General features: G+C 38.8%; 1 pseudogene; it reads right to left on the reverse strand.

Annotated features, from left to right (window-relative positions):
- LOC136712302 (piggyBac transposable element-derived protein 4-like) overlaps positions 1–24,197 on the reverse strand; it is a 35,377-nt pseudogene that overhangs the window by 10,896 nt on the left and 284 nt on the right.

The following is a 24,197-nucleotide window of genomic DNA, read 5'->3' on the forward strand; positions in this document are numbered from 1 at the left end:
TATGCAAATAAAACATACGCAATGGTATTAATCTCAAGATCACATCTGTAAACTGCAAGGTATAATACATCACACAAACAACAATGTATGTGATGTTTTAAATAATATATTCTTACACAAACTATATGGTTAAGATGACATCATATATATATATATATATATATATATATATATATATATATATATATATATATATATATATATATTATATATACAGTGAGGGAAAAAAGTATTTGATCCCCTGCTGATTTTGTACGTTTGCCCACTGACAAAGAAATGATCAGTCTATCATTTTAATGGTAGGTGTATTTTAACAGTGAGAGACAGAATAACAACAAACAAATCCAGAAAAACACATTTCAAAAAAGTTATAAATTGATTTGCATGTTAATGAGGGAAATAAGTATTTGATCCCCTATCAATCAGCAAGATTTCTGTCTCCCAGGTGTCTTTTATACAGGTAACGAGCTGAGATTAGGAGCACTCTCTTAAAGGGAGTGCTCCTAATCTCAGCTCGTTACCTGTATAAAAGACACCTGTCCACAGAAGCAATCAATCAATCAGATTCCAAACTCTCCACCATGGCCAAGACCAAAGAGTTGTCCAAGGATGTCAGGGATTGTAGATCTACACAAGGCTGGAATGGGCTACAAGACCATCGCCAAGCAGCTTGGTGAGAAGGTGACAACAGTTGGTGCGATTATTCGCAAATGGAAGAAACACAAAATAACTGTCAGTCTCCCTCAGTCTGGGGCTCCATGCAAGATCTCACCTCGTGGAGTTTCAATGATCATGAGAACGGTGAGGAATCAGCCCAGAACTACATGGGAGGATCTTGTTAATGATCTCAAGGCAGCTGGGACCATAGTCACCAAGAAAACAATTGGTAACACACTACGCAATGTAGGACTGAAATCCTGCAGCGCCCGCAAGGTCCCCCTGCTCAAGAAAGCACATGTACAGGCCTGTCTGAAGTTTGCCAATGAACATCTGAATGATTCAGAGGAGAACTGGGTGTAAGTGTTGTGGTCAGATGAGACCAAAATCGAGCTCTTTGGCATCAACTCAACTCGCCGTGTTTGGAGGAGGAGGAATGACCCCAAGAACACCATCCCCACCGTCAAACATGGAGGTGGAAACATTATGCTTTGGGGGTGTTTTTCTGCTAAGGGGACGGGACAACTGCACCGCATCAAAGGGACGATGGACGGGGCCATGTACCGTCAAATCTTGGGTGAGAACCTCCTTCCCTCAGCCAGGGCATTGAAAATGGGTCGTGGATGGGTATTCCAGCATGACAATGACCCAAAACACACACCCAAGGCAACAAAGGAGTGGCTCAAGAAGAAGCACATTAAGGTCCTGGAGTGGCCTAGCCAGTCTCCAGACCTCAATCCCATAGAAAATCTGTGGAGGGAGCTGAAGGTTCGAGTTGCTAAACGTCAGCCTCGAAACCTTAATGACTTGGAGAGGATCTGCAAAGAGGAGTGGGACAAAATCCCTCCTGAGATGTGTGCAAACCTGGTGGCCAACTACAAGAAACGTCTGACCTCTGTGATTGCCAACAAGGGTTTTGCCACCAAGTACTAAGTCGAAGGGGTCAAATACTTATTTCCCTCATTAACATGCAAATCAATTTATAACTTTTTTGAAATGCGTTTTTCTGGATTTTTTTGTTGTTATTCTGTCTCTCACTGTTAAAATACACCTACCATTAAAATTATAGACTGATCATTTCTTTGTCAGTGGGCAAACGTACAAAATCAGCAGGGGATCAAATACTTTTTTCCCTCACTGTATATGTATATAAATACTTCTGTTGTTCACCATAAAACAAAATGAATGGACTGAACAGTTTCATATAATATACTGGACAAAACTCAGCCAAATGGTTTAGCAAAAATATCCAAAGGCTCAGTAGAAAATGTTGCACATGATTTGAAAACATGTTTTCCGATCATGTCTGGAATCTACGCAATCAGTCCCCTACACAACTAAGAATGCTTATTATAGTGATTGACACAGTGCCATTTCCAACTGTGTCTCTGCATCGTTCATTCTAAACGGATGAAGAATCGTTTAGACAGCTATAGAGGAGCAAAAGAAACAAATCTTGAGTATAGGAAGAAGACAGTCAAATACATGTCTTAGCAACAATATCTAAAGCAGGGTATTTATCAGAGAACATTTAGTTCTAAGGATAGATTGGACAGATTTAATTGATATAACAGCCGCCTGGAAAACCCTAAATGCGTGTTATCATTTAAAATGAGAAAATGTCAGTGGTTTCAACTGTCAAACTGAGTTTTCATGCACTTGAAATTTTCCTTTTCCTCTATAGACATAGCATGCTCAAGTTAACTCTTTGACTCTCAAGTTGAAGTGAAATCATGTCCACTTGCTGCTTGCCAAACATCTTCGTAGTTGTACCACACCTATACAGTTGATGGCCAATCAAGAGTGTTGATTTTAATGTTCACTTAATTATTTGGTTGTAGACCTGGAAGGATAGATCACAATACTGCTGCAATTTAAACTGGGTCAGCCGTTGTTTAGTAGTATTTGATTTGTTTCCAGTCACCATGAGAAAAATAGTTAATTAAATCTCTGTGCTCAAGTAACAAATGTAGGACTGTGTTTAATCAATTATTTATTGACAGACATTGATTATTTCTCTAGTGTCTTTCTGTTCATGACTGCTTCAGTTTTTTTTTTTGTATCTGTACTCTTAGAAATGTGCTTTTCTATTGCAAACATTTTGTCTTTTCTGATTTGTATAGCTTGATTTTCTCCCCATTTGCTGCACTCCAGATAGTATTATCTACCCGGGCTCCCTGGCACTAGACAGGATGTTGAAATCTCCTGCAGTTAGCCTGTTTCCATGGCAAAAACAAAGATTTTCTTCTGAGGCTTACATTATGTTAGTAGTCATAACTACTACAGTATTTTACAGTTTATCAGGCACAAGCCCTGTATATATGTGCTAAATGCCCTATTCAATTAACATCATCATATTAATCTTCTTATAAATATTATTACAGTTTGATTAATCGTATTGCTGGTACCTTTAATCTATCCAATTGCTATACATGTGCAAGCCTTAGAAGATAATGATAAGCAGATATTGACTTTTGCAGAGGTCAAAATCAAGATTTATTGATCTAGTAGCTTAATATTGATGAAGACAGGGCCATGGTCAATATTTATCTTGAGGTTCAATTAATCTTCATATTGATTTAATACAGAAGCCATTTGAATCAAACATTTAAGCGTGTATAAAATGTAAGTTTAAATATCTCAACAACAGTAATTTGAATCTTTAAATTGCTTAATAACATATCTAATTTTAAAATTTAATTTTATAAACAAGACACTTTGTTGTCAAATTATAGACAGATTCTATAAATGTAGTGCATGTTGCCAGTTGGCAATGGTAGGAAAGGAGAGAGTTAACCATCTATGTTTCCAAAGTCTTTACTATTTCAAGAGAAATGGATAACCATTCAAGACTGTGCAACTGGCCACACCTGGGCTAGAGTTCTCCACCGCTGTGTGAACCTACCATCTCGGTTGTTGAGATCAAGTAGTGAAGTTGATTTGCATATAAAGCACATATTCGGATACAAATCTGACTGCATTTTTCATTTTAATCCTTGGTATCATAAGCCATACTTTGTGAACCCAGTTAATCAGATGTATTCTCTTCTTCTGAATGAGCCAAGAGCATTATTCTGATGTGAAGAACACAGGTAATAATAATCAGGCTCCTGCCACTGATTCCTTTGCTCAATGTCTCAATGACATTTAAAGCTGGGCATACTAGTTTATCTGAACAATCTAAACTGTTATATAAAAATGTTAATGCATGAATCTATTTTAATGTAAATTCTACTGTATCTGTTTTAATGTAATTTTTTATTAATTTGCTTTCAGTTTTTAACTTTTATTATTTTATCATCATTTTTACACCACCACCGAGATTGTGCTAGATAGTATTTAGGCGAGACTCACAGCTATCCATTAATAACACTAGCAATAACAATAATAATGATGATAATATTACTGATCATACAGTGGAAATAGACTCAATACCAATTAAGCCACGTTTATATTACCCATTTAATATGCAAATAATAACCCAATAAGGAAAAGACAGACAATGTTTGTAACAGTCACGAACAGTCACAGGTGACCAAAAAGTAATGTTTCCGACCAATATGTATAATACACGACAAAGAAAAGGTCATGGGGAAAACAATCGTTGTAGGGGACAGACAAAATGCATTCGTATTATTACATGGATAATTGCAAAATGGTAATTTTCATTTACATACAGAAGTGATTATTGACTGCCGAGTCTGTGTACCTAGAAAAGTCTATACGTTTTTTTATATATTATATTTATATTATATATAAAGTGAATTCAGCCAAACATTTTCTTTGGGTAAAAAGCAATGAACAATTCACCCCCAGTTTCAAAAGCTCTACACTTGATCCAGAGATGCTCCGAATGAATCTTTAGCCACAGCTCGCCATTTCTCTGACAATTACAACTTGCACCACAGTTTCTCTCATGACTCACCTTGCAGGATGTATTGGAGTCAGTTTAATTAATTTGACCTCCAAGCTATGTAAATGTGGTCTTGGGGGAGTCTGCTGGGGCCGGCATTACCGAGCAAATTGTTTCTGAGCATGAACAGATGCACTTCATTTCAACTTCAGGATGATATCATGCCAGAAGCAGTTGTCTACTTGTTTGTTGTGTATAACAGTGAAGTATTTTATCCATAGAAAACATTTAGGGCATACTACATTCCTGACAAAAATCTAAAACCCCGTCTACAGTGTATTTATTCATTTGACAATTGGTGTTTTATTTTTTATTTTCCATTACATCTGAGTAGTCTGTAGCCACTAGCTAAGTGATTTGGAGATTTGTACCAGAAGGTGATCTTTTCATCCAGTGCACAGATTTAATCTCAGTACAGCTTTCCCTTGCTTTTGGATCTCAGATAATAACTTAATGTATTCAATGCATTACATTTTCAAACCAAACTATTTAAAGTATACACATTGTTACTAAGAAAGTACTAGAGAAGGCAGGCCTAGCATCTAACCCATAGAGATATGAGCCTAGTGACCAGATAGAAAAACTAAACTAATAGGAAACACAAACCTGTACCTTTAGTACATTTTTTTATGTAGCTGCTTCTTTCTTCTACAAAACAAATAAGCTCTATCAAGCACATGCTTACAGTTTTCTATTAGGAGTCTCAGTAAGTTATGAAAATGGAGAACTGAAGTCAGGCCATTCTACTCTCAGAAGACTAAACACAAACAGTATGCCAAATACATTGACCAGGTTTTGGACACCCCCACCTGAACTGAAGTAAATCATGTGATTGCAATTGGAATTTAATTGATGTTCATTCAGAGATGCAAAGGAGAAGACTGTCAAGGATGACTGTCATGTGTGTAATATTTGCTGGCAGTTCCATACTACATATTATTTATGTATTTATTATTAAGAAACTACATGCTTTATGTCAGTCGTGATAATGACACTGAGATGGAGATCATACATACGCTGGGCATAATAATGGAATCGCTGTAAACACTGTACTTCTAAATACTATCTGAATCAATTTACCAAATGGCATGCATTTAACAACCAAGATTTGTGAGAACTGTAAGCTTCTTTCTCAGCTGGGAAACATGTAACTTTACCCTGAGATGAAATGCATGTTTAGGCATCCTGCCACAAGGGATCCATGTTACTGATGTAACGCTGTGCCAATCATTACAACATGGTACAAAGTCATGCTTTGTGTTTCAAGGAGTTAAAACTGAGTTTCTCCATTCAATTGGGAATGTCTGGTTAAACACTCGAGCTCATCTCAGTGTAAAAACAACATGGCAAGCCGTGTCAGCTGCTGTTTCTCACACTTTTTGAATAATGCAATCTTAGTGGTTCGTGTGTCAGATGTCTACAAGGTGAACAACCGTCACAAAATTAGAACACCGGTAGCTGACTTTATACAGGCTGTTGTCTCGTCTGCCTGCAGCGGCGCATGCGCTTTGACGTCCTGCTGCACTGGACCGCCGTCAGTCAGGGCGCGTTGTAGTGGATGAGCCTTAAATACGTCCATGTGTCCCCGTCTCTCTGACAAGTGTTTAAAGTGCTTGTAAGCAGAGTGTGTCCACACCGTCTCTCCCCCGAAAAGACAAGGAAAACAAAAAAAGATTTTCCAATAACGTTTTTTTTACCACTCCGTATTAAAAGCCCTGTTTTTTATTTTCCCTTTGGGTGATCAAAAGATCTGTCGCTTGATGGGAACTAATCGTTGGAGTTCAATATTTTCTAGAAATGACAACAAAGAAAAACTGTTTCTAACAAGAAATCAACTCTGCTCATCTTGATCACGTTGGTACAGGACTCAAAATAGCAGTGACTCCAATGGGATCGGTGGAATTCTGCAGATCTGCGCAAAACTGCTGACATCTGCGCAACAAGAACACGACTTCACCGACGAGCGGGAAATGACAAGAGCATGCGCAGTAAGGCGAGGGGCCCAAGAGCCCCGTTCTGAACTCAATCAGCCATATTTGCTGTATTTCTGTACAGTGCAAACATTATTGCTTCAGTGCGGACGAGGGGCCCCTCCAGCCAAACTCGGGATTGCTCGCCGCGTTCACTGCCGTATGACCTTGATGGCTTGCCATAGATGTGACGTTACTGGTTTGTTTACTTCCTGTTATTAGCATCCGCCATAGTGTACAGTGCACTGTTATGCACAAATGATCTGGTTGCATCGCACCACCGTCAATAAGCACAATTTCCCATCAACCAAAATATGGCATTAACAGCACCTGACATCGTCCCACAGTCCATTGATTTCCCGCTACAGCGCGCAAATATCTGCAAAATAAGCGCATTCACAGTCAGAGATTATTGTAGCGCCTACCCACGCCTAAACACTATTGCTATTTAAAGCTTAAGCCATACAATCAATATTCAATTAGTTAAACCAACTACCCCAATTTAGAATAATTATATTACAAATATTCACTGCACTGGTTCTTATAATCAGGAGGCAAGCTATTATGTGGGAGCCAAACAAACAATGGGAATGAAATAAGTAAATACAATGTATTAGTTCTAATAACTTTAAAAATCTGTATCTGCAACATGAAAGTACCATTAAATATTGATATTACATTTTTATTTTGTTTACCAACATTTTATTGTGTACTTATTTTTTTCTCATGGCTAAATACAAACTGATCTTTAAGTGCTATTTTGTTCAAATTCTATGTTTATTAAGCAGACAGCTTTCTGCTATGCTGAATGTTGTATGAAGGATAAGAAAACCATTTCAATAACCTGCACAACTGTGTTGGTTCACAAGACTTTCAAAGGCAAATATAGTAATCTGCAGCAGGGGGAAAAATAAATCTAGGTTTTGTAATTTAATCTCTGTGTCTTGGGAGCTAAATAATGCCATTTAGCCATTTCGCTTAGAAGCTCTTGAGATTGAAAGAGCAACCAGTGAAGTGACAATTTCTTAATTCTGGATACTACAGACAATTTTCTTGGATGTCAAAGATTGCTCTCTTTGTTCCACGCATGCCCCATGAGACATCTGCAAGGAGGGTGAAGTGAATCAGCTCACCTCACCAGAGGAGCGTCTGTGCGGCAGCTCTGACCCACACTGGCTGGATATATGAAATGGAGAAATGTAAATGGTATAACTAATAGTAAGGTCACAGTTACTTCTCCTAATGGAATTGGGAGAAATGAAGTCTGAGAAATGCCTGTGGCCAAATCATAATAAAAGTAAATGGTGGTGGAGCAGTCAATTTACGAGACAGTAGTAGATTACCACTGGATACTAGGTTTAAAATCCCTTTCTGAGAAAAAGAGTAGCGGTTCACTAATTTGAAGTTACTGCACCACAATGATGATTATATTTATAATCGTTAAATTGAATGATGTGTTTATTCACAGGAATGTACATCAAATGTTAAGGAAATAATTGTGCGAGAAAACCTAATTCACATGTATTACATGTATTACATGTATCACGGGGATTGAAAAAGTGCAGTGGTTCACCTAGGACAGTATAGGAATTTATATAATGTAATATTATGCAGAACAAATTGGAGAAGCAGACAGGATGTAAACACAGGGAGAAATTAGTCTGTAAAGAAGGATATAGCAGACAGTGTACAACCAAGACAATTATCTAAAATTGAATATGAACAGAAAAGGAGAGCCAGTAATGTCTGAATTGCCTGAAAGTAAAATACAACCCAAAACGATTTGAAGATCTTCACCAAGTAGGGATGAAGGTTTATCATATATTTCAGGAGTTAGCAACATCCTAATAGATGTAGTAAAATGTAAATCGACTTTATTTTGACCTCACTCGATGACCTGGCCACAAGGGCTATAGGAAACCCAACACTATGTGGAATGATTAAGGAGCTGCTGAAAATGTGGTGTTTAGTGTGATCCAAGCAATGAATGCCAGGAAAGTACATTTGTTGCCAGATCCTTCTGCTTGGAAAGGCAAACTTCAGGTGTGAGATTTGGGTTGTCCTCTCAAACTTCAGTTTAAAACTCCATTATGTATTTTAATGTGACATAATTTTAAATGTTACATTTGTTACCAACTTATTTATGATTTCAAGTGTAGGAATGTTAAAAACTGGTAAATACAATCTGCCCTTTTGAGCATCATTTGCCAGCCCAGTGCACATACAATATACTGCATAATCAGTAATTACTTTTGACAACATTTACACTTGAGAAAGTACATTCCACAGAAGTCTGCAGTGGGTAATTAGCCATCTGAAGTGAATAACTTGCTATGCTTGCTCAGAAATCTATATTCTTAAAATAGTGCATTCGTAATCTGATTCAACAAGAACACATTCACCTTAATTGTGACTGTCGTTTCAGACAAATATCTGAATTAAATGGATGACAAGTAACCTTCAGAAAACAACTAAGAAAAACTGGGCTTTTATAATGGATAAAACAACAAAACATGAACTTATGTCTGTATGGTTTCTTATTGTCTTCATAATAATGACCCTAAACACACAGCCAGACTCAACACAAAATACTCAAATCAAAGCATTGTCTATCCTAACATTAATTGCATTGGAATGTCATGGCATATGGTTGAAAGGAATAAAGGAGAGAGACAGCACAGTTATTACATGGAAGATGGCTCTCATCAGGATATAGCAAATGGTATAACTGTGTCCCAGCTTTGTTTCGTGTCTCTGCAATGTAATGAAATTGTTTCTGCTAAATTGTGATGCATGCAAATTCATTTAGAGTACTTTGAACTCTGGTGGTTACTGCAGAGATGTGCCTTTTGCCACAAACTTATAGTTCAACCACAGACAATCAATCAGGTGATTATGAACATCTTTACAGTTTGACAGTAGTTCTCCTTTGCCTTCGAATACATCACCTCTACAATTTGGGTCGCAGTATGTTTAGTCTGAAACTGGACCAGAATTCATTTGCTTTTACATTGCAAAAATATTAGTGGCGCAAACATACATCTCTTCAAACAAACCAAGATCAAGTATTTTTATTGGTCTTGGCCCGTTTTGTTAGATCTGCATCCTGATGTGATTCATCACTCTCAGATGTTTCACATGCAGCTCCAAACAAACTGAACTGAACCGAGCAATAAAAAAGGCAAACAGGATGTTAGGGTATATTGTCAAAAGTGTAGAATTGAGAACAAGGGCAGTAATGTTCAGACTGTACAACGCACTAGTTAGAGCTCATCTGGATACTGTGGACAGTTCTGGGCTCCACACTTCAAGAAAGATATCGCTGCTCTAGAGGCAGTTCAGAGGAGAGCAACCAGACTTATTCCAGGTCTGAAGGGAATGTCCTACTGAGAGACTGAGGAACTGAACCTTTTCACCCTGGAACAGAGGAGACTACATGGGGACTTGATTCAAGTCTTCAAAATCATGAAAGACATCATCCAAATGAAACCAGAGGAGCTTTTCCAGATCAGCAAGGACACACGCACCCAGGGACACAAATGGAAATTGGGCTTCAAGGCATTCAAGACAGAAAACAGGAGACACTTCTTCACACAGAGAGGCGTCACAATCTGAACAAACTCCCCAGCGATGTGGCTGAAGAGACAATTTGGGAACATTCAGAAATAGACTGGATAGGATCCTTGATCACTTAGTTATTAATGGACACCAAACGAGTACGATGGGGTGAATGGCCTCCTCTTGTTTGTAAACTTTCTTATGTTCTTATGAAATTCACATCAAACGGTAGGTGTGAAAGGCCTTTCAAAAGGTTTTTTAAATATCTGATGAAGATGTGCAAATTATACATCATGCATAGTATTTGATACATTTTTCTCATCTGTATATGGAGTTTAGGTAGTAGCCCATATTTTGAAAGCATGGGTGAATATACATTTCTGTACTTTCAAGGCAAGATGAAAATAACAGGAAAACAACTGGGAAATCACTTCCAATCTGTAGTGGGTATATCATGTACTGTGTACTATTGTTATTGTGTATGTTTTTTATTATTATTTTTGTACTGATTGACATGATAAATCTAGTAAGTAGATGTTATTATAGAACTTAGTTGATAGATATTACCTGTATATAGTGCAACCAAAACAGTTAAGAATATGATCTTTTTGGTTTGATATTAATATATAGGTGAGATTATCAGACACAGGCTTTCATATTACTTATTTGTAATCAAGAAATCAATATTAAAATTGTTGTCTGCTACACTTTACCCCAGTGATTGCTATAGGAAGTTCACATTGAGCAATTTTGCGTTATCACAATTCAGAAATATACTATTCATATACGTGGCAGCACTCTCAGGTGACCCATATTTTTAACTTCTGTTTCCATGGTTTCAAAGCAGCGCACTGTACAATAAATTAATTATAATAAGGGAGCTGTGTGATGTGCCTCAAAATGAATTTAATCAACAGGAGAATGAATTAGAATGCTAAAAGATTAATGTTTTAGCTTTTTTATCTTCTTAAAAAAAAAAAAAAGTATTGTTTGGAAATGTCACACAGAGTGACTCACTGTAATTACCACTAAGTTATTTTGTATCCTATTTATAACTTTATTCCTCTTGCTTGCTTTAATGTTACTTGCAAATATTAATGATCATTATTCTTTTGTTTTGAAAGAGCTGTGATTTTGTGTTTACTGTGATTCTTTAAATAATGTTTATTCTTCCATCCACAAACACATGTAAATAGACACACCTCTTGCTTAGAAGGAACTCAGTCCATCTCCCTTGTTTTTTCTCTTTAGACCATTTAAAAGTTACATAGTTTCAATTAACACTGCAATGAGCTTGTCTGGGTATATGCCAGCTTCTCAGTGATAGTATAGCTTGGTGGAATCTGTAGCCTACACAATATACATACATAGTACAGCAAACATATGCATGGGGGACCAAACTGTAACACATGCCTTTTCTGATGAGAAGAATTTCCAGTTTAATCATTTCCAAGTAGTTATAGTATTATAATGGATACTGCATTGGTTCTGGGTGCTGGAGATGTGAGATTCTGAAAACCCTAAAGAGGTCATCATTACATTTTTCAACAAGTGGTCAAATTCCACGGGTTGTTTATTCCTTTCTGGGAGTCAAGAGATGTGTAGGAGATATCAGAACTGAATCAGCCTTCAGCTATCAGACGACCTGACTAGACTATTAAGTATGCTCTCAAGGGGAATGGCAGTAAGCTAAATGTCTGTGGAGAAGCTACGGAAATACATAGAATCAGGAAGACAAGTGTCACAGTCTGTGGTAAATTACAGCCTATTTTGCAAACTAATCATTGTCCTTGTCTTTATACACGTTAGCAGCATTGTAACTAAACTGCTTAGTGTCTATTTCTGGTTCTTGTGATCTGCATGCATTTGTATTGACAACAGTGTGTTCCTCAGGCAAACATTAACATGAACATTAGTTAAGGTGTATTTCAATAAGTTGTTTCAACTTCTTCTGTGATATTTAAAAGCTTTGCAGATCATAAGCCTAATTGTGTGATGTACATTAGGTCCCTTTTTGCAAGTTCAGAGCCACCTTTATTTATTTACAAACTTATATATTATATTTTTGGGGATAAATCCCTTGAAATGCAATATGTTGTTAAAATGTTTGTCCTGGAGGCTGCACAAACACGTTACTTTGTTTAATTCTAAAGGACTTTTTAAATTTGCAAAAAGTAGTCAATGATTGCCATTGATCTGGCAGTTTAGTCCTATCATGTGATTTTGCAACGAAAGGCTTTGTTTCCACATTGTTTGAAGGTCCCTCCAAACTTATGAAATGTTATTTAGAGGTGTAATGCTTATCATTAGAGTGTCTCCTGAAGAATTAACCATTGCATTTTTATGTTCTTTATTGTCAATAATGTTCCCATAGCCGAGAGCAGGCATTAACAACTAAGGTGCTACAATTGTTATCCTGGTTTATAATTAATTATATAATATCTCAACCTTATTATTAACATTCCTTAGAAACTACATTTTGATTTTGTTTCCCATCAACTAACCACATATCGGTCCAGATCCCCAGATAGTTAAAACTGTTATGTTCAAGAAATGATGTGTCTACTGAAAATCTATCAAGTTTATCAACTGAGGGATGGATCTTCTTTTTTATAGTGGTTGTCCTTATTTTCTAAAACACTAGCTTCCTGATAAGAAACAGTTCCTGTCATGAAAATAAGACTGGAGAGACTGTAACCTAAACTCGAACCCCAAGGAACACCTGGTGTCAGGTAAAACAAGTCTGGCCGATGAAGGCTGGTAACGATACTCCATTGATTATCCAATGCTATTAACATCCTATCATGCTCTGTGGCATGTATAAAAATGCTGAGCAGGCCCAATTGACCTCGATTTTGGATCAAGATGGCAAGAGGAAAGGATCTAAGTGACTTTGAAAGAGGGGTCATTACTGGGGCACGAATGGCAGGAGCTTCAATCACACAGAAGCTCAACTGGATAGTGTTTCAATAGGAACAGTGAATAAAGTTATTGCATAAATCTGCATAAATCTGCATTTAGATCTATGGGAAAGATGTCAGGGTTGGAAATTGTGGTTGAAAATGCATATTCGATGACTGTGATGCTCGTGCATTACTGCCATATGTAAGGAAAAGCAGAAGAGCAACTCTTTCCCAGGTGACTGAGAATGTCAATGCAGGATGTGATCAGACTGTGTCAGCAAGAACAGTCCATCAAGAACGACACAGAGAGGGATATTATAGTAGGACTGCAGTGCAGAAACCCATCATTACAAAGACAAATGCACATCTGAGAGTTCAGTGGTACAAAAACCAGACACTGGTTTACAGAGATGTGGAAAAAACTTGATATGGTCCGATGAGTCATCCTTCACCATATTCTCGATAAGTGGGTGAGTGCATGTGTGGCAACACCAAGAGAACGGTACAGGCCTGACTGCTGGACCCCTACAGTGAGGGGGTCTGGAGGTTCTGTTGTGCTGTGGGGGGAATTTTCCTGGCATGGTTTGGGTCCATTTGTCCTCTTAGAGGGAAGGGTCACTGCAGATCACTGTGATCACCTGTATCCTATGGTGAAACATTTCTCTCCTGATGGGAGTGGTCTCTTCCAGGATTACAATGACCCATCCACAGGGCATGAGGGCTCACTGAATGGTGTGATGAGTATGAAAATGATGTGAATCATATGCTATGACCTTCACAGTCACCAGATCTCAACCCACCCATCTGTATATCAGTGATATGCTTTTTTGGTTTTTGTAAATACTGATTCCACTTAAAGAAAACTATAAATATTCCAGCTGATTGAAAGTGTTTTAAAGCAATGGTTTGTGTTTGATGTCTTCAACATCAGTTCAGTTTGTCCCCTTTAGACAACAAGGATGATGACATCGATACGCTGTGTATCGCAAAGATAGTAACAATGACGAGTATGATTTAATGTACTGCAATGTACTTCATATCCATTATTTAATTTTCCTCTGTGACTTCATTAAATTAGTCTGATACTATTCATGGGATGTGAAATATAATTATTTTAATAAGTGAACTGAACCATAATCCACTGGTCCAGTACTTAGCTGGGGAAATGAAAATAGTGTTGTGGTAAACTTTTATGGAAGCATCTTCAGATTCTATCTTTGATATTTACATCGATATAATTTGTGTTTTATTTACTTTACTACTAATACAACTAACTAGTTTTATGAGTTTATAGAAACTTCATCTGCATTGTAAAATTGATGTTTTAAAACCATTTAAAAGAGTATCTGATGAATATTAGCAGTTCTGCATATTAAACAACTATTAAAGAAATGCAGCTCTAAAGCAACTTTTTGTATGGTGCTAAAAGCAACTTTAAGTATGGTGCTAAAAGTAACCAATCAGTAGTTATTAGCTGTCAAAAGTTGTGGGGTCCTTGGCTGCCCCAAGAGAATCTGGAGCAACAAGTAAGTCGCCCTGGATAAGGGCATCTGCTAATAAATAAATAAATAAATAAATAAATAAATAAATAAATAAATAATAATTAGCACTGAAAGTAATAGCAGCCATTTTCAGATTTTCAAAAAGTGTGCAAAGTGTCAATTTAATTGCTGAAAAACTGTAGGAGTAGATGTGTTAAAAAAAAGTGGTCGGAAATGAGAAGAAGAAGAAGAAGCTGGAAAAATAATAAAGAAACTCAAAAAGAAAAATGTCTGTGTTTTACAACACAGATAATAATAAACCTGATTTTACAGAATACATTGATAGCACTGGGTGTGCCTGAGGTGACAGTTTTAAGTGACTGCACACACTGCAACTGTGACATTTCAGGAGGAGAAAAACGGACCATCTTCAAAGGTGAACATTTTCATTGGAAGAAAAGCAATAATGCCATTTTATGATTTATGCCAAAAATAATAATAATTGGACAGAGACAGTCTTCGACCTTCCAATTTTGTACTGTGAAGTGCCAGCAAGTGTCGAGTTTATTCCACTCGGAAGCATTGCTTAAAGCTTCAATTCATTTGTTAATTAAACTAAAGACTGAGTCTGCGGCTTTAATAAGTCTGATTATTACAGGTGGTGATTCAGGTGACCTTTAATTCACACTCGGTAAATGATCTTGGGCTAAGAGCACAAATGAAATCAGAGCTTTCATTATCTGCGGTTTTATGCTCGAGAAAATTCGATCGCATTAAGACCCATTAGAATCACACCTCTGGATCATTAGGGAAGGATTTTAATATCCATATTCTTAACAAACTGTCTGATTTACATACTTATTTTCCAGAAATGCTGTATGATTTGGACGACATGCCTGGAGGGAAAGTTTTGGCAGTGAAGATGGGAATTATGCAATGCGCAGCGTGCTATTCCAGATCAGACCACTTGTAGCCTTTAATGAGACCTGACAACGATTCCCAAACACTATTGTCCTGCACTGCAGTGCCTCTGTTCATGATGTCCTTTACCACCAAATTAAAAAGGAGCAGTTAGTTCATTAAGACAGTCTCTGAAAGCAGAAACACCCAGTGAATATAAACTGCTGAAATTTGTTTCCCCCTCTTTAATCACAGTGCCTTTTCATGGCAATTGCAGACAAATATTTCTTAAAGTGGTCAGTTATATACATGTCTAACTACAATCATCACACAAGTACGGTACTTCTCTTGTAACATCTCTCGTAAGTAGCTATCCAGCTAACAATTCAACTTCTAAGGCCATGCTATTCATGTTATACAATATTCCTAAAATTCACTGTAATGCTTCAGCATCCTCTTTACAGTATGTTTTGTTGTTGTTGATGATGTTGTTGTTGTTGTTGTTGTTGTTTATACTTGATTTCAATTAAAATAATTGATTACAGTTTAATTCTTGTGAAGTTGGTGAATAATAACTCTCAGTACATTTCTCCAAACACAGTGATAAGCAACAGACATGATCAATAATTCTCCCTGTCCTCTGTAATCTTTACACAACAAATCACACAACACAAACTCCCACGCAAAGACACTGGAATTACAAATCTACCAGTGAAACTAATTATTTTGTTGTAAAGACAAGGACTGTCCTGGATGTTGTTTCCAAGCAAACAAATGCTTCTTCCCTTGTGAATGAGTCATCTGATTTGACTAGTGTCCACACAGAGACATAGCATCATCAGGTCAATTATACTTACAATACAAGGAGTCCTATCAGCATATTTAAAGATCTATTTCTACACACCTTACTTTACATTGTGATGCCCATGTTAGTGAAATAAAATAAAAATTATTCAATTAAGTGGCTAAATTCTACTGGCTACAGTAGTTAAAGCCACAATTCAGTTATAACATTAATCTGACCTGTAAGATATAGAGGAGTCAACACAGTTATGACACAGCTGTATTGTTTTTGTAAATTAGGTTTGTTGGGTGTAACTTTCGTAGTGTTAACAAAAATAAAAGCAATTATTTAATTTGATGAATGGTGTGCATACACAATTCATGTAAAATCTGCAAATGGCAAAGAAGACAGTCAAAGGTGAAAAGAGTTGGCCAAACGTTTGAAATGGGTCATCTTCACTAAACAGACTAAATATTGGATCATAATAAGTGTAACTCCAACATGTTCCCCACCTGGGAGTAATTGGATTGGGAAGCGCTTCCTGTTGCAACAAAATAATGATCTAAGACAAAGTTGCAAGAAAAATGTTTCAGGGTGCCTGACAAGAGGTATTTGAAGAGAGCATAATGTGTGACATGGCTGTAAATATGTATATGAAAAAGATGCCAGTGCCATGCACAGTGAGTGACAGAAAATCAATATTTTCTTAACCCTTCCTAAGTGTTCCTTTCCTTCATTCTAGACCAGCTTTTGTAGCTCTTACGAAAGTGCTCTGAGATGGCCCTGGGCCAACATAAATCAATGTGAATGGGGTTTCAGAATAATTGTGGGTCAGCACAGAAATGCTTCGGAGGCAGCTCTGGGCCAGATTAATAATTGTGAACCTGCCTTTATTACTAGTTCAAAATTAAAGAAGAAAACATCCTAGTGGAAACCAAGGCTTATTGTGATTTACAATGTTAATTTCTATAAAGGAATCAAATGTTTGATTGTTTATCATCAAGTTTAAAATGGCCCTTAAGACGAAGTTACCTTGCCAGTGGAAGCTTTTTGTGCCACTACAAAATATGCAAGCAGAGATGACGAGGGAGGCAAGCAGTAGAAATGTGATTATCATACGTTATATTTCTTTAATATGAAATGTCAAGAGAAAATAATTCTGGTATAACCCTGCAAAATAAATACATTTGACAGCAGTCCAGACAGATGTGAGGGGTTCACCTTACAACACTCATTGCAATTTGCACATCATCCCAATGCCTTCCCTGATGATGCCACCCAGATTGCCTTTATCATAACCCTTCTGATGGGCAAAGTGCTTCAATGGGTATTGTCTATCTGGGCGCAACAGGATGAAGTCACCCATTCCTCTGAGACATTTCAAGGTTGTGTTTAACCACCTGGCAGAGGGAAGGGGTGCAGGAGAACAACTTCTTGCCCTTCGGCAAAGCACCTCCTTGGCAGCAGACTATGCCCGGACACTGGCAACTGGCAGTGTATGGAACAAACCTGCCCTGCTCACCATCTTTTGACGTGGACTTCAGACTGTTTTACAATCAGAGTTGGTTTGTTAAGATGGAGGAGTTAATCCAACTAGCTGTCCATCTTGATCACCTCTTATGGGCTAAGAAGGGACGTTTTCACACTGACTGCCCACGTCAACCTACCAGGTAACCCCAAACTTCCCGACTGACCTATGAGCCTGAACCGATGCAGCTTGGATGCACCCATCTGACAGCTATGGAGAGACAAAGGTGACTTAAATTACGCCTGTGCCTTTACTGTGGTAACGAGGGGCATTTCCGTGAAGTCTGTCCTGAACCAGACACTGCCAAAATCACTTGGACTCCTAACAGTTTGTTTGTATCCGCATTGATAGACTCAGGGTCTGCAGGGAATTTCATCCACCGAGAGACTGTAAAACAACTCAGCATTCCTCTGCTCCCCTGTATTCCGCCACACCAGGTCAAGACTGTCAACAATCAACCCATCGGTTCCGGACTCATCTCTCAAAGGACTATACCCTTCACCATGCAAATCAGTCTGCTTCACATTGAAGACCTGTCTTTTCTCGTCCTTGATTCCCCTAGTGTTGATGTCATTCTAGGTTTCCCCTGGCTGTCCCATCGCAACTCGACCATCTCCTGGAAGGATGGAGAAATACTCACCTGGAGTGCTTCCTGCTTTTCACAATGCCTAGCCCTTACGAGTGACTCATGTTGAACGTTCCCTTCTTTCTGCGCTGCTGATAAGGTTCCACACCAAAGACTGATCAGAGGAGTTGCGTCTAACTGTAGTGAGGTTGTTAGTGGAGTTCTACAGGGATCAGTACTAGGGCCTTCGCTTTGTCAGATTTGCAGATTATACTAAAATAGGTGGCTCAGCAGATTTTCTCGGCAGCACAGGCTATTCAAAGAGACTTAGATAATATTCAGTTGTGGGCCGACACCTGGCGGATGAAATTCAATGTGGACAAGTGCAAGGTATTACATGCAGGTAATAAACATGTCCACTTTAATTACACTATGGGAGGAATAGAACTGGAAGAAGTAACACATGAGAAAGACCTAGGAGTCTATGTGGACTCCTCACTTTCCCCATCCAAACAGTGTGGGGAAGTAATAAAAAAGGCAAACACAATGCTAGGGTATATTGTCAAAAGTGTAGAATTTAAAACAAGGGCAGTGATGTTCAGACTGTACAATGCACTAGTTAGAGCTCATCTGGATACTGTGGACAGTTCTGGGCTCCACACTTCAAGAAAGATATTGTTGGTCTAGAGGCAGTTCAGAGGAGAGCAATCAGACTTATTCCAGGTCTGAAGGGAATGTCCTACTGATAGACTGAGGAACTGAACCTTTTCACCCTGGAACAGAGGAGACAACGTGGGGACTTGATTCAAAACTTCAAAATCATGAAAGGCATCGACCACATCAAACTAGAGGAGCTTTTCCAGATCAGCAGGGACACACGCAGGAGACACTTCTTCACACAGAGAGATGTCACAATCTGGAACAAATTCCCCAGCAAAGTGGTTGAAGCTGAAAAGTTGGGAACATTTAAAAACAGACTTGATAGGATCCTTGGATCATTTAGTTATTAATGGACATCAAACGAGCATGATGGGACGAATGGCCTCCTCTCGATTGTAAACTTTCTTACGTTCTTATGTTATTATGAACTGCTCCCAGGAACCTAGAGGACATATCTACCCTCTTACTCTTCCAGAGAACAAGGCTATGGCAGAAAACATCCAGGAGGCGCTACAGCTTGGCATCATTCATCCCTCCACCTCGCCTGCTGCAAGCTTCTTCTTTGTATTGAAAAATGATAGACAAAGATAGATCTGCACAGCGCCTACAGTCTGATCCAGGTTAGACAGGGCGACAAGTGGACAATGGCTTTTCTTACCAGCACTGGGCATTATGAATACTTAGTAATGCCTTTTGGATTGGCCAATGCTCCTTCAGTGTTCCAAGCATATGTTAATAATGTCCTGAGACCCAAATTAAACCTTTTTGTGATTATCTACATTGATGATATACTTGTCTTCTCCCTAACTTCTTCTGCATGTTTCCCATGTCTGTCAGGTCCTGCACAGACTGCTACAGAATGGACTTGACGTGAAGGCAGAAAAGTGTGAATTTCACCGTGAGTGTGTCAGCTTCCTGGGTTATGTCATCAATGCTGACGGAGTAAATATGGACTAGACTAAGGTGAGAGCTGTCACCGATTGGCCCTAGCCCACAATGGTCAAGGAACGCCAATGATTTCTGGGCTTTGTCAACTTCTATAGAAGGTTCATATGGAACTTCAGTTCGGTCACATCTCTCCTCAGGGGCTCTACCCCCTCCTTTACTTGGACTGTGTCGGCAACCACCGCTTTCACACGACTCAAGACTCTCTTTACCTCTGCTCCCATCCTAAATCATCCTGACCCCTCACTTCCCTTCATTGTAGAGGTGGACGCATCAGAATGTCCCAACATCATGGCCAACCACCTAAGCTTTACCTCTGTGTGCCTTTTTCTCTAGGAAACTGTCCTCTGCCGAGAGAAACAATGAAATCGGTAACTGTGAGCTGTTGGACATCAAACTGACATTTGAGGAATGGCACCACTGGCTTGAAGGTGCCATACATCCTCTCCTTGTACTTATGGTTCATTGTAACTTGGAAGACATCCGCTCAACCCAAGACATGCACGATGGGCTTTGTTCTTCACGAGATTTATTTTCATGCTCATCTACAGACCTGGTCCCCCTCTTCCTCACCTTCTGTTGACTTCTCCATCTCAATCCCCATAGAATCTATGACACTCTCTCCCTCCTCTTCCGCTAAGAACCTAGGAGTCACCCTCGATCCTGCGCTCTACTACACTCAGCACATCACCACACTGACACGCACTTGCAGATTTTTCCTGAACAGCATACACCGAATCTGACCCTTCCTCACCAACTACTCAACTCAGCTTCTTGTCCAGTCACTGGTCTTCTCACACCTGGACTATCAACTCCTTCCTGGCCGGCCTGCCGGGAACTACTACACACCTGCTCCAGCTCATCCAGAACTCTGCGGCTCGTCTGGTATTCTCTCTGCCCCGATTCACACACGCTACTCCACTGCTCCGCTCCCTCCACTGGCTCCCGATACCGGCACTGTCTTGACCACACTGCACCAAGTTACCTTCACACACTCATCTCTCCATACATCCCCTCCAGACCGCTCTGGTCTTCCTGGGCCAGAAGACTAACTCTGCCTCCTCCCCACTCCCCTTCCTCCAGAGCTGCTCCTTCTCATCCCTGGCCCCTATGTGGTGGAATGACCTTCCCACTGAAGTCAAAACAGAAGAGTTTCTGACCCCCTTCCAGTGATTAATCAAGACGCATCTTTTCAGACTGTACTAATTTAGTCTTTCATTCTCCTGTAAAATTGGACTTATACAATGTTTTGTCATACTATTGCCTTTGCATTAATTGCAATTGTATCGTTTATAATTTCTCTTTCCCTTAGTTCATAACTTTGACTTAACATCTTGTCTGCCCCTATTAGCTTTTACAATCTAGGATGTATGATCTTATATATTGCTTACTGTATCTCCTATACACTTGTGTACATTCTAAATTTGTAAAATGTATTATGCCCGAACTGCACTGTATTGTTGTATTATTGTACTGTATTGCACTGTATTATTGCACGTGGTATTGCTCTGATATTTTGTAAGTCGCCCTGGACAAGGGCATCTGCTAAGAAATAAATAAGAAGAAGAAGAAGAAGAAGAAGAAGAACATCAAGGCAGGTGCATTGTCCCATCAGTTCGACTACTATACTGCCCCATCTCCACAGAGCCTATCCTACGTCCAACTTGCAGGTTGGCACCTATAAGATGGGACATCATGACCCAGATACAACAGGCACAGATCCACCTCCTTCCGACTGTCCTACTCAACGAACCTTTGTTCCCGCTTCCATCCATTCCCAGCTCCTGCACTGGCTCCATTCCCTGGAGTCCAACAAACTCTTTTCCTACTTCAAAGGAAATTCTGGTGGCCCGCCCTGGCTCAAGACATCGCCCTCTTCATCGCAACATGTCCAACGTGTGCACTATCAAAAACCTCTCGTCAACCTTCTGCTGGGCTTTTGGAACCGCTCCCTATTCCACAACATCCATGGTCCCATATTGTCAGGGACTTCATCACTGACCTTCCCAAATCACAAGACTTCACCACCATCCTTATGGCAGGTGACCTTTTTTCAAAAGCATGCCGGCTCATCCTCCTGAAGGGGCTCCCCACAGCTCTGGACACTGCCAAGTTCCTCTTCAACCATGTTTTCCGTCTCTATGGGAATACAGAAGACATTGTCTCGGATCGGGGCACCTAATTCACTTCGAGGGATTGGTGAGCTTATGAAAACACTACGAATCAATGTCAGTCTCACCTCAGGTTATCACCCTCAATCAAATGGACAGACAAAGAGGTTGAACCAAGAAATTGGGCGGTTCTTGCATTCTTATTGTAGCTCTTCACAAACAGACTGGCATTGGTACTTACCTTGGGCTGAATATTCCCAAAACTCCCTCACCAGCTCCTCTACCAGTTTCATGCCATTTCAATGTGTACTGAGGTATCAATCTCCTCTCTTCCCCGGGTCAGGGAACCATTCCATGTACCTGAGTGGATGAGTGGTTCAGGCATAGTGACACTGTGTAGCAATCTGCACATGTCCGTCTCCAACAGGTCATCCATCGTCAGAAAGCCCAGGTGGATCAGTGGAGATGGCCAGCTCCCCTCTACCAACCTGGACAGGAGGTCTGGCTATCCACCAGAGACATCTGTCTCCATCTTCTCTCTCAGAAACTCAGCCCTCGATTCATTGAATCCTTCAAAATCCTCCGTCAGATCAACTAGGTTGCTTACTGATTGCAGTTGACCCCCTCGCATCGCATCTCGACAACATAGCATTTCCAAGCTCTCTAGCCCTGTTTTCCTTGTTACCTTTGATTAGTGTTTCCCCATTACCAACACTTGCTTCCCTCTTATCGACCATCGTCTCTTAGATTTGACCTGTCTAACACAATTATAGTTTTAAATATCAAGAAAATATTAACTGGAGTCATTATTTTCATTGTCAGCTTGTTCTTTACATATCTAGTACATACAATTTAAAGTAATAAAATAAAATGGAATAGAAATGTAAAAATGTCCTCCAAAATGTCAAACATTTGAATTTGCTTAAACATTCCCATAAACAGCAAGTTAATAAATACATCTAACCCTCAAACTTTAAAGTACAGATAGACTTTAGAACCCAAATATTGCTACTGTGTCATATTAAGTACTTTATTAAGTACTATAAGAACAGTAGAAATAGTTGTGATCTAAATCAATTATATTGTAAAAAGCTTCATTAGCCTTTTTTAAAGTTTCCCTAAAGAAAAAATAAAAGTTGGTGCTTAGTCTGGTAATCATCGTCTTATTGCACTGTTGAAGACAGATGTCAAAACACACGTTATCAGACTTAATTTATTTTAGAACAACTGAGATTTCGGTAAATTAATGTATTATAGAGAGAAAATGAAAAGGCTATGTGCACTTAATGAAGCTCAAGAGAGCTAAAATAACAGCTTTATTGCTCTTGCAACTTAAGAAATCTTGACTTCCCTTTGTGTGGGATGAACAATCATAACATATCCCATTTAAAGTCAGCATCATCTCTAATGTTGAAATGGACGATCAGCTGCTCTCTGAGAAGGATTAGCACAAAGTATCAATACTATCCCAGCTCTGCAATATCAGAGACCACTTAACACAGTGGAACATTTAGAAGCCCACACAGGGATGCTCTCTAATTTATATAGAATTGGACCAGAATCTGCTTTCTTCATTGCATAACTCATTTTGCCAGTTATTAATAAAGTATGCAACTAATTTGGAAGTCAGTGAAAATGCCCTAGGTTAAATAAATCATGGATTTTTAATTAGATTTCAGACAGTCCGGTATTTTAATTTCTGGGAATTTAAAATACCCTGATTAATTAAACATATCTATCCTAATGTGTATAACACTAGCTGAAGGAATATTCTCAAGTTCTTAACACTGATCTCTCAATTTCAGACCTAGTCAGACTTGGCAACCTAGATTACTGCACATTTAGTCTGTTAAGACTGTTTGTTTATATCATAGATCAATATAGTAGTATACATTTAAGAAAATGTGTATTGTCTGTCAAAGCAACAAGAATCTGTGGACCAAAGCAAAGGGCTTTTTGTTTGATGGTTTGATGGCAACAAGTATTACAGAACTGCAATTAGCCAGTGATCTGAAACTTTGATTTCATCCAGTCCTAGTTGTAGCCCTAATTAACTTATTTCCCAAATCTTAAATGTGTCAATTGAAACGTATCTAGGTACACAACAAAAAGGGCATTGAAGAATATAACAAAAAACATTCATATTGCTCAGTTAAAAAAAATATATATATATATAATGGTGTTTTTAATACCTTCTCTAGTTTGCCATTAGAGGTGTTTTA

This window comes from Amia ocellicauda, chromosome 2, assembly GCF_036373705.1.
Source record: "Amia ocellicauda isolate fAmiCal2 chromosome 2, fAmiCal2.hap1, whole genome shotgun sequence".
In the NCBI taxonomy this organism is placed as follows: Eukaryota; Metazoa; Chordata; class Actinopteri; order Amiiformes; family Amiidae; genus Amia; species Amia ocellicauda.